This window comes from Lepus europaeus, chromosome 3, assembly GCF_033115175.1.
Source record: "Lepus europaeus isolate LE1 chromosome 3, mLepTim1.pri, whole genome shotgun sequence".
Lineage (NCBI taxonomy): Eukaryota > Metazoa > Chordata > Mammalia > Lagomorpha > Leporidae > Lepus > Lepus europaeus.
The window spans coordinates 10,896,712-10,909,271 of NC_084829.1; the positions used below are offsets into that span (position 1 = coordinate 10,896,712).

The 12,560-nt window shown below is 41.7% G+C and overlaps 1 protein-coding gene across 1 annotated transcript in view; it reads left to right on the top strand.

The window, feature by feature from the left end:
• The window catches only part of SYCP2L (synaptonemal complex protein 2 like), a 192,242-nt gene that overhangs the window by 178,089 nt on the left and 1,593 nt on the right, over window positions 1-12,560 (top strand). The window lies entirely within an intron of this gene.

Below are 12,560 nucleotides of genomic sequence, written 5' to 3' on the forward strand. Positions count from 1 at the left end.
ATGATGGGCTCCCAGTGGGTTGTTCCCACTCCATACACCTGCATTTACTAATCAGTGAAGATGTGACTTACAAGTGGCCTTGTCAATCTATTGGATTATCTATCATTCACTCACTGCGAAGTTTAAGACGAAACCATGACCTATAAAGAGCTTCTATTTCCTCTTTATTCCCCTATGACTGAATGTCAATGTTTTCTGAAGGTAAAGAAATACTTAAGGTGGCTGTAGTTGGTGTTGTGTGAGTGATTGTTTCTTTGTGTGGAAGAGGAACTCTTCCTTAAATATGTGAGTAAAATTTGACTTGGGAGAAAGTCCACTGTAACAGACACATACGGTTTCTTTATATAAAGGAATTAAGAGATTTATCTAGGGGAATACTTACTCTGTATAATTTGCAACAGTAGTTATTAAGCCTTGCCATAGGGATAGAAGATTCCTCATTTTTTTGTTTTGACAGGCAGAGTTAGACAGTGAGAGGTCTTCCCTTCCATTGGTTCTCCCCCAAAATGGCTGCTACGGATGGCGCTGCGCCGATCCGAAGCCAGGAGCCAGGTGCTTCCTCTCCCTTGTGGGTGCAGGGTCCAAGCACGTGGGCCATCCTCCACTGCCTTCCTGGGCCACAGCAGAGAGCTGGACTAGAAGAGAAGCAACCGGGACTAGAACCCAGGGTACTGGTGCAGCAGGCGGAGGATTAGCCTAGTGAGCCGTGGTGCCGGCCTCATCATTTATTTTTAAACTCAAAAATTCTAATGAGTTCGTTACAATCATTGTTTACAGCAATGAAAGGGGTGGCTTACGACATCCCTTGGGATACCCACATCTCGTATTGCAGTTTCTGAATTCAAGATTCCAGCTTCCTGCTAATAGGCAGCAGGTGACGACTCCAGTCTTTGGGTCTTTGCCACCTTTGTGGGAGACCAGCATTGAGCTCTCAATTCCTGGCTTCTGTCTGGCCCAGAGCGGCTGTTGTGAACATCTGAAGAGTAAACCAGATTGTGGGAGATCTTTCTTTAAAGCATTAAAAATGTGGCTGGCATTGTGGAATGGCTGGTAAAGCTGCCATCTGCAATGCTAGCATCCCCTTTGGGCACCGGTTTGAGTCCTGGTTGCTCTACTTTGGATTCAGTTCCCTGCTAATAGCCTGGGAAAGGCAGTGGAGGATGACCCAAGTGCTTGGGCCTGTGCACCCATATGAGAGACCCGGAGGATGCTCCTGGCTTCTGCCTGGCCCAGCACCGACTATTGTGGCTATGTGGGGAGTGAACAGCAGATAAAAGATCTCTCTCCCTCTAACTCTTTTCAAATAAATTTAATATTTTTTTTTTAAAAAAAGTACAAGAAAATGATGAGGCTTTTCTCTTCCATTTCCTTATTTATTTTTTTAAAAAGACGACTTATTTAAGAGGCAGAGTTAGAAGTCGTCAATCCTCTGGTTCACTCCCCATATGGCCATGATGGCCAGAGCTGGGCTGATCTGAAACCAGGATCTAGGAGCTTCTTCTGGATCCCCCACATGGGTGCAAGGGCTGAAGCACTTGGGCCACCATCTGCTGCTTTCCCAGGCCAGAAGCAGAGAGCTGGATAGGAAAAGGAGCAGCTGGGACGTGAACCAGCACCCATATGGAATTCTGGTGCCACAGGTGGAGGCGTAGCCTACTGTGCCACAGCCCCAGCCCCATTTCCTTTTTTTTTTTTTTTTTAATGTTGGGAGCCAACCAGCTCCTTTCCAGTTCCTTCTGCAGGATATAGTATAACGTGGAGAGTGGTCACCCTGCCATGCGTGGAACACTAGAACTTAGTACTTGTGTCTAACCTGTGTTTTAGGGCCCCTGATCCAGCTTCTCTCTACCCTCTTTGCCCCTCCCTCACCCTTTCCGGCCTCCAATAATCACAGAACTTAGTTCAGATCAACTTTTTTTTTTTTAAAGATTTATTTATTTGAAAGAGTTACACAGAGAGAGGAGAGGCAGAGAGAGAGGTCTTCTATCCGATGTTTCATTCCCCAATTAGCCACAACGGCTGGGGCTGTGCCGATCCGGAGCCAGGAGCTTCTTCCCAGTCTCTCCTGCAGGTGCAGGGGCCCAAGGACTTGGGCCATCTTCTACTGCCTTCCCAGGCCATAGCAGAGAGCTGGATTGGAAGTGGAGCAGCCGGGTCTTGAGCCGGTGCCCATATGGGATGCCGGCGCTCCAGGCCAGGGTGTTAACCCATTATGCCACAGCTCCGGCCCCATCAGATCAACTTTTTAAAAACTTCCCCACAAGAGAGAATGTTATATTGGTCTTTCTGTTTCTGGCTTTTTTCACTTATAACAACCTCACATTCCATTCATTTTTGTTGTTGTTGTTGTGGCAAGTGATAGGATTTTGTTATTTTTAATGGCTGAATAATATTTTGTACAATATACCACACTCTGCTCGTCCATTCATCCATCAGTGGATACCTAGGTTGATTCTAGATCTTTGCTATTATGAACTGCGTTGCAATGAGCATGGGCGTGTAGGTGTCTGTGCTATGCTGAATCCATTTCCTCAGACAGAGTGGGTTAGTTGGAAAATATGGTAATTCTGTTTTCAGTTTTTGGAGGAACTTCCATACTTTTCTACTTAATGGTGTCCTAATTTGCAATCCCACCAGCAGTGTACTGGGCTTCCCTTTCCTCCGCATCCTCACCAGGACTCATTGTTGTTGTCTTTTTCAGTGGCCATTCTAACTGGAGTGAGGTGATCTCTCATGGTGGTCCTGATTTGCATTTCCATGATGGATACTGATATTGAACATTTTCTCATTCATTTGTTGGCAGATGGTATTTCTTCTTTTGCCAAATATCTGTTCAGAATATTTGCCTATTTCTTAACTGGACTTTTTTATTATGGTGAGTTTTTGAGCTACTTATATATTCTGGATATTGATCATTTGTGTGATTAACAGTTTGAAAATGTTTTTTCCTGATGGTTTTCACTTCACTCTGTTGATTGTTTCCGTTGTGGCGTGCAAACTTCTTTTTCCCCACAAAAACCTTTTATTTAAGGAATACAAACATATATTTCATAATTACAACTTCAGGATGATGAGGATTCTTTGCACCATATCCGGCCTCCACCCCCTCTCTCACCCTTCTTCCTCCTCCCTTGCTTATTCCCATTCTTATTTTTTACTAAGATTTATTTTCAATTATTTTAGCCTTGTGCAAAAATACCTTTATGCATATGGAAATACGTGAGATTTAAATCATCAAAGAAAGAATCAAAAAGGTGAAACAGATGCATAAAGCTGAGAATTTGGGTCCTTTTCATGTCGGGAAACTTGACAAGAAAATTCCAATCAATACCATTCTTTGAAGTTAGATTCTGAAAACTGGCTTATATGTAAGGAGAATTTTGCATATAATTTATTTTGCATTTCTTTCTATTTCAAGTGTAATAAAGGAGGTATTTGGTCAATATTAACATCATTTTTCTTTATATTCACTCTCGGGTCAGTCAATGTGTGACTTAGGTCACTCACTGCTGATGCTGGGGAAATTATTTCACTTTTGGATAGATAAGATGTTCAGTTTTAATGAAGGTACCACAGCCAAGTAATCTGAAACTAAAAATTGAACATAAAGCCCAAAGATATGTAACAAGCTTAAACACTTTTGCTCTTTTTTATTTCAGAGAAGTATTTTCTCTTTTTTGAGACATAAGAATATCCTCCATTTAACACATTAAAAGAAAGTAAGTTCTTGAGAACAAGTTTTATCATTATTAAGAAAGCACCTAAGAAAAAAGCAATGGAGTTGGACACTTAGGTTTAACTAAAACTTATGAGACATAAGAATATCCTCCATTTAATACACTAAAATATTTGAGAAAAAGTTTTACTGTTAACTCTCATAATACAACTTTTTTGGGGACAGAGGTCCTGCACGAGTTGACTCCTATTGTTAATTTTACAATTAACACTCTTATGTATGACATCAGTGATCACCCGAAGCTCTTGACATGAGCTGCCTAGGCTATGGGAGACTTGAATCCACAAACTCTGTCAGTATTTTGACAAGGCCATAAGCAAAGTTCTCTTCTCCCTTCAGAGGAAAGTACATCCTTCTTTGATGGCCCCTTCTTTCCATTGGGGTCTCAACCACTGAGGTCCTTCATGTAGGACATTTTTGGCAGTAGTGTCTTGGCTTTCCATGACTCAAATGTTCCCCTGGGTTTTTCAGCCAGACCAGAATGCTTTAATGGCTGACTCTGAGGTCAGAGTGCTATTTAAAGCAATTGTCATTCCATAAGTCTGCTGTATGGACTGCTTCCCATGTTGGAGCACTCACTCCTTTTTAATTCTATTACCACCAGACACTTAATCCTACCTATATGATCACTTTAACACTTAATCCTATCTATATAATCACTTTAACAAAATGCTATTTTTACCACCCAGTTTAAGGGAATTTGGGGTTCCTGACAAGTTTATAAACTTTACATTTTGGAGTAAGTCAGTAGGAATGTATGCAGAACTATACAACTTTACAGTTACAAACTTCATGCACTTCATAATTACAACTTTAGGAGCATGGTGATTCTTCCCATCATGCCCACCCTCCCACTCACACTCCCACTCCTCTTACTCCTCTCTCTCATTCCTTCTCTCTCTCTTTTTTTTTTTTTACCAAGATCTATCTTCAATTAACTTCATACACATGATTAATTATGTTAAGTAAAATGTTCAACAAATAGTATGAAAAAAATGTTCCTCAATAATCGAGACACAGGATGTTCAAAGTTATTGCTTCTCAAAGTGTCTACCTTTTAGGTGCTCTATTAACACAGATCGGGGAGAACATAGGGAATTTGTCCTTTTGAGATTGGCTTATTTCACTAAGTATGGTGTTTCCAGCTTCATCTATTTTGTTGTAAACACTGGATTTCATTTTTTTTACTGCTGTGTAGTATTCCATGATGTAAATATTCCATAATTTCTTTACCCAGTCTTCAGTTAATGGGCATTTGGGTTCATTCTGTATCTTAGCTATTGTGAATTGAGCTGCAATAAACATAGGGGTACAGATCACTCTTTCATATGCTGACTTCATTTCCCTTGGGTAAATTCCCAGGAGTGGGATGGCTGGGTCATATGGTAGGTCTACATTCAGATTTCTGACCTATCTCCATAGTGTCTTCCACAATAGCTGAACAAGTTTACACTCCCACCAAGAGTGGATTAGGGTACATTTTTGTCCCATCCTTGCCAGCATTTGTTGATTTCTGTATGAGAGCCATTCTAACGGGGGGTAAGGTGAAACCTCATTGTGGTTTTGATTTGCATTTCCCTGATGGCTTGTGATCTAAAGCATTTTTTCATGTGTCTGTTGGCCATTTGGATTTCCTCTTTTGAAAAATGTCTGTTTAAGTCCTCTGCCAATTTCTTAACTGGATTGTTTGTTTTGTTGTTCAGTTTCTGATCTCTTTATATATTCAGGTTAATAACCCTTTATCAGTTGCATAATTTGCAAACAATTCTTCCCATTCTTCACTTTCCTGTTCTTTGGTAGTACAGAATCCTCTCAATCTGATGATCACATTTGTCAATTTTGGCTTTGATTGTGCTCCTGGACTCTCTTTCAAGAACTCTTTTGCCTTTGCCAATGTGTTGCAGGGTTTCCCCCAATGTTCTCTGATAATTTGATGGGATTGAGTCATAGATTTGGTTCTTCAATCTATTTGGAGTGGAGTTCTGTGTAAGGTGTAAGGTAGGGGTTTTGCTTCACACTGCATATGAAGATCTAGTTTTACCAGCACCATTGATTGAAGAGACTGTCCTTGCTCTAGGGATTGATTTTAGCTCCTTTGCCAAAGACAAGTTGGTTGTAGATGTGTGGGTTGATTTCTGGTATTTCTATTCTGTTCCATTGGTCTATCTATCTGCTTTTGTACCAGTAACAGGCTGTTCTGATTATAACTTCCCGGTAGTATGTCTTGAAATCTGATATTATGAGGACTCCAGCTTTGTATTTGTTGTATAAGATTGCTTTAGCTATCTCCTGTGTTTCCACGAATTTCAGCATCTTTTTTTCTTTTTTTAAAAAAAAATTTATTTATTTATTTTAAAGTCAGATTTACATAGAGAAGGAGGGCAGAGAGAGAGAAAGAGAGAGTGAGAAAGGTCTTCCATCTGTTGGTTTACTCCCCAATTGGCCATAACAGCTGGAGCTGTGCTGATCCAAAGCCAGGAGTTTCTTCTGGGTCTCTGATACAAGCAGGGGCCCAAGGACTTGGACCATCTTCTCCTGCTCTCCCAGGCCATAGCAGAGAGCTGGATTAGAAGTGGAGCAGCCAGGCCGGCGCCATGGCTCAACAGGCTAATCCTCCGCCTTGTGGCGCCGGCACACTGGGTTCTAGTCCCGGTTGGGGCGCCGGATTCTGTCCCAGTTGCCCCTCTTCCAGGCCAGCTCTCTGCTATGGCCTGGGAGTGCAGTGGAGGATGGCCCACGTCCTTGGGGCCTGCACCCCATGGGAGACCAGGAGAAGCACCTGGCTTCTGGCTTCGGATCAGTGCGGTGCGCTGGCTGCGGCGGCCATTGGAGGGTGAACCAACGGCAAAGGAAGACCTTTCTCTCTGTCTCTCTCTCTCTCACTGTCCACTCTGCCTGTCAAAAAAAAAAAAAAAAGTGGAGCAGCCAGGACTCAAACCGGAGCCCAATGGTAAAGCCGGTGGTGGTTTTACCTGATATAGGATTGTTTTTCTAATTCTATGACAAATATAATGGGCAGACAGAAAGGTGCTGCGCCGATCCGAAGCCAGGAGCCAGGTGCTTCTCCTGGTCTCCCATGCGGGTACAGGCCCAAGCACTTGGGCCATCCTCCACTGCCCTCCCAGGCCAGAGCAGAGAGCTGGACTGGAAGAGGAGCAACTGGGACAGAATCCGACGCCCCGATCAGGGCTAGAACCCGCGTTGCTGGCGCCGCAGACGGAGGATTAGCCAAGTGAGCTGCGGAGCCGGCCCAGGTCTCCTACATGAGTGTGGGGATCCAAGCACTTGGGCCAGCTTCCACTGCTTTCCCAGGCCATAACAGAGAGCTGGATTAGAAGAGCAGCAGCCAGGACTAGAACTAGTGCCTATGTGGGACGCCAGAGCCACAGGTGGAGGCTTAGCCTACCATGCCACAATGCCAGCCCCTCCAGTACTATGTTGAACAAGCTCATGATCTTAGAGAAAAAAATTTTCAGCTTTTCCTATTCAATGTGATGTTAGTTGTAGCTTGTTATATATAGTCTTCATATTGTTGAAGTATGTTCCTTCTATACCTAATTTGTTATGGTTTTATTTTTTATCATGAGTATTGAATTTTATGAAATGATATTTTGCATCTATTGATGTGATTTTTATCCTTTGTTCTGTGCATATAGTGTATTATATATATTGATTTGCATAAGGTGAACCATCTATCTCTGGGATTAATTCCACCTGAACATGGTGAGTAGTCTTTTAGATGTGTTGTTAGACTGTTTGCTAGTATTTTTTGAGAATATTTGCCTGTATGTTTATCGGGGATATTCATCTATAATTTTCTTTTTTGTTGCATGCTTGTCTGGTTTTGGATCCAGTCAAAGCTGGCCTTGTGGAATGAGTTTGGATGAGTTCATTCTTTCTCAGTTTTTTTGGAATAGTTTGAAAATATTTGGTTTAGATTCTTCCTTAAAAGGTTGGTTAGAATTCAGCAGTGACACTATATGAATCCAGGCTTTTCTTAGTTGGAAGCCTTTTTATTACTGATTTAATCTCATTATTTATTATTAGTTTAGGTTTCTATGTCGTTATGGTTCATTTTTGTACATTACGTGTCTTCAGAAATTGACTCATTTCATCTAGCTTTTCTGATTTGATGTATATTTGTTCATAGTATCACTAATGAAAATTTTAATTCTGTGGTTCAATTGTCATATTTCCTTTTCCATCTGGTTTTTATCCATGTGAGTCTTTTTTTTTTTTCTTGTTTGGCTAAAGGTTTATCAATTTTGTTAACTGTTTTCAAAAAAAACAAATCATTGATCTTTTGTCTTTTTTATACTCTAATTTATTTCTGCTCTGATCTTTGTTATTTCTTCCTACTAACTGAGTTTGGTTTGTTCATGCTTGTCTAGATCTTGAGATGTGTAGTTTGGTTGCTTATTTGATATATCTATTTTTTTAATCAGTGCTTATTTCTAATTGTTATATATTCCCTTGTTGGTACTGCTTTTGCTATATCCTGTAAGTTTTACATTTCCCTTTTTGTTTCAAGGAATTTATTAATTTCCATATTTATTTCTTCAGTGACCCATTGTTCATTCAGAAGCATGTTCAGTGTCTGTAATTCCTAAAGCTGCTTTTTTGTTGTTTCTAGTTTTATTCCATTTTAGTCATAAAAGATGCACGATATGATGATTTTGATTTTTAATTTTTGAGACTTGTTCTGTAGCCTTTTGTATAATCTATCTTTGAGAATGTGTACTAACGAAAAAATGTGTATTCTGTAGCTGTTGAATGAACACTTTTCTAAATGTCTGTTCCATTTGATACAAAGTATGGTTTAACTCTGATTTTTTTTTCTTTTTGTTGCTTTTGATCTGGAAGATTTATTCATTGATAAAAATGCATTGAGGTCCTCCACTTGGCACTGTATTGGAATTTACTGTTTCCTTTTGATTTAATACTTTTTTTCATAAAATCAAATGTTCCAGTATTAGATACATATGCATTTACAATCAGCCTGTCTTGCTGAATTGATCCCTGGATCATTATCTAATGACCTTCTGTCTCACTTTTTACAGTGTTTTCTCAAAGTCTCCGTTGTCTACACAAGTATAGCTACTCCTGCTCACTTTGGGTTTCTGTGTCCATGGAATATATTTTCTCCATACTTTTAGTCTGTGTATGTCTTTACTGGTGAGGTGAGTTGCTTCTAGGCAGCATATTGTTTGGTCTTTTATTTTTATCTACCCAGCCATTTTAATATTTAAATAATTAATTTAATATTTAAATAATTAAATATTATTTGGGAAATTCAGTCCATTTATTCAGGGTTATTATTGATAACAATTTACTCAGTCACTTAACAACTGTTCATTTTGAATATCTTTTTTTCTAGTGGGTTTTATAGTTTCACACGTTTTCATGATGGTGTTCATCTTTGGTTTCTGTACATAGGATTCCCTTAACTTTTTGTAAGGTCAGTCTGCTGGTGATGAATTCCCTCAGCTTTTGCTTGATTCAGAGTCTTCATTCTCCATTTATGAAAGATAGCCTTGCTAGGTATAATATTCTTGGTGGCAGATTTTTCTTCCAGAACTTGTAATACATCATTCCATTCCCTCCTAGACTGTGAGGTTTCTGTTGAAGAATCTATTAGCCTCATGGGGGCTCCCTTAGAGATGACTTGGTGCTTGTCTCTTATAGATTCTAGAAGTCTCTCTCGATGCTGTTCTTGTGAGACTGACTATGATAAGCTGTAGTGAGGATCTTTTCTGGTCATGTCTATAAGGCCTCTTGTAATAAAATGCCCACTATCTTTCTCCAGGTTGAGGAAATTTCCAGCTGTTATTTCTTTGAGAGGGTTTCCTATGCATTTACTCTTCTCTCCTTCAGAGTCCCTAAATCTGAATATTTGTTCATTTAATGGTGCTCTAAATGTCCCAAAAGCTGTCTTCGCTTTTTTTGTTTGGGGCATCTCAAAAAAACCTGTCTTCAAGCTTAGATATTCTTTCTTCTTCTCGATGTAACTTGTTCCTAAGGCTTTCAATGCATTTTTTTATTTGACTTGAGTTCTTCCAAAATTAAAAATAAAAATCTCTGTATTTTAAGGGCAGTGGCAGGAAGGAGAGGAGGAGAGATTGATCTTCTGTCCACTGCTCCACTCCCCAAATGGCCACAATGGCTGGGGTCGGCCAGGAGACTAAAAAGGTGGAAGGGACCAAAATACTTGCACCACCGTCTGCTTTCCCAAGTGCATTATAAAGGAACTGGATTGTAATTGGTTACGTGGCTCTCAAACTGGTACTGTTATGGGTTGCAAGTGTCACAAGCAGCAACTTCTTTTTTTAACTTTTATTTAGTAAATATAAATTTCCAAGTACAGTTTATGGATTATAATGCCCCCCCCCATAATTTCCCTCCCACTCGCACCCCTCCCATCTCCCGCTCCCTCTCCCATTCCATTCACATCAAGATTCCTTTTCATTTATTTTTATATACAGAAGATCGATTCAGTATATATTAAGTAAAGATTTCATCAGTTTGCACCCACACAGAAACACAAAGTGTAAAATGCTGTTTCAGTACTAGTTATAGCATTACTTCACATTGGACAACACATTAAAGACAGATCCCACATGAGGAGTAAGGACACAGTGACTCCTGTTGTTGACTTAACAAGTTGACACTCTTGTTTATGGCGTCAGTAATGTCAGTAATCTCCCTAGGCTCTAGTCATGAGTTGCCAAGGCTATGGAAGCCTTTTGAGTTCACCAACTTCGATCTTATTCTGACAGGGTCATAGTCAAAGTGGAAGTTCTCAACTCCCTTCAGAGAAAGGTACCTCCTTCTTTGATGGTCCCGTTCTTTCCACTGGGATCTCACTTGCAGAAATCTTTCATTTAGGTCTTCTTTTTTTTTTTTCCCAGAGTGTCTAGGCTTTCCATGCCTAAAATACTCTCATGGGCTCTTCAGGCAGATCCAAATGCCTTAAGGGCTGATTCTGAGGCCAGAGTGGTATTTAGGACATCTGCCATTCTATGAGTCTGCTGTGTATCCCGACAAGCAGCAACTTAATGCCCTGTACCACAATGCTGGCCCCATATTTCCAAAATTTTTGTCTGGTTCTTTTTCAAGATTTCTTTTTGATGAATTTGCCATTCATATTATATATTTTGTTGATGTGGTTCAATTCTCTGTATTCTCTTGCATGTCACTGAGTATCCTTATAATCATTAGTTTGAATTCTTTATCAGGAATTTCTTCAATCTCTTTTTACTTTGAGTCATTCATTGGTGGCTGTGGCCATGGGAGTGTGAGTCTGGAGTCCCAGAGGGTAGCTTAAAGGCCCTGTGGTGGCAGGCACATGGCCAGAGTTGCCATCATCACTGGCCCAGCCAGGCTGAGGTGCATGCAGTCCCATGGCACCAGCCCCAGGCTTCTGTGCCATGTCTTAGTACCCCTTACCTTTTCTTCCCCTCAAAAGTTACCCTTTCCATAATATGCTAAGGTTGGGGTAGGAATGGGGTAAGCAGTCCTATGACCACTGATGTCACAATCATTGCCATGGCCACTGAAGCATGGTCCATGTTGCCATGGGCTGTCTGCCATTGAGGTGGACTCATGGCCTGAGGCCACTGCAGCCAGCCACAGGTTACACTGGTTGTGATACGAGTCCACACTTGGCACCAGGGAAGGCCCAGAGGCTCCATGTTCAGGCGCTGACTTAGGGACAGGGACTACTAGGATCTGCCCAGTGAGGGGTTTTACGGCCCAGCATCAAGTGTCAAAGCACAGTCCTGTGCTCACTCCTGTGCCCTGCTCCCCAGTGGTCTTGCTCCTTGCTGTCTGCCCAAGGTTGGGGGTTGGGTGGTGAAGACAGTGTTTTGGCTGCTTAGGCTGACACTGAGTTGAACCTCAGTCTTGCAGCCATGGTGCCCGTGCTGTCGTGTGGGTGTCTGCCAGGCCTACATAGGCCAGTGATCGTGCAGGCTGAAATAGAAGTCCATCTCAGGCAGGTTTATAGTTTGTCTGGCAGTCCTGGCCTCAGGACTTTATCTGGTACTGGGTCTCACCATAGCATGACTGGCACCAAACTTAAAGCCCTGGGCTCACCTTCCCATTCCACTTCACTGTGGTTGAAGCCTTACCCCTGCTGTGTGAGGTTGGTGGATGGTGGTGGAGGCAGTCCTTTGGCTGTGAAGTCTGGAACTAAAACTGAGTCACACCTGGATCTCCCAGTCACCAGGCCCTGTGCAGTGCTGTGGGTGAAAGCTAGGCCCACATGAGACTGGAAGTGATTCAGGACTGTACAAGCCCATCTCACAGGGATGCAAGTTTCTACCCGACACCAGTTCAGCTGTAGAGGCTGTATCAGCACTGGCCTGGGAACAGAGGCCCTTGGGTCTTATCTGGTGCTGAGTCACTGCAGTAGGTCCTGCACTAAACTCACTTCCTAACCTTATTCCCCAGTGGCCAGTCTTGCTCTGCTGCCTGCTGGGGTTGGGGTAGGGGTAGTGCAGGCAATCCCTTGGCCATTGGTTAACAAGGGTCTAAAAAGGGCTCAGTCTTCAGGTACTGACCTGGGGCTGGGACAGGGACTGTGGGGGCCTGGGTTTCACTGTAGCAGGGCTGGTACTGGGTATCAAACTCTAAAGTTCCAAAAGTAATTTCCTCTTTCCCAAGCAAAGGATTAATATCTCCACAGTGCACTCACAACTAGGGTAGGGTGATGCTGGTATCACTGAACTTTATGCTTTCTTCGGTGAGTTTTTATTATTATTCTATAAACCAAGCACTGATTCCAGCTGGCATTGTTAGCTCTTGAGAAGGTGGCTTGGTGCAC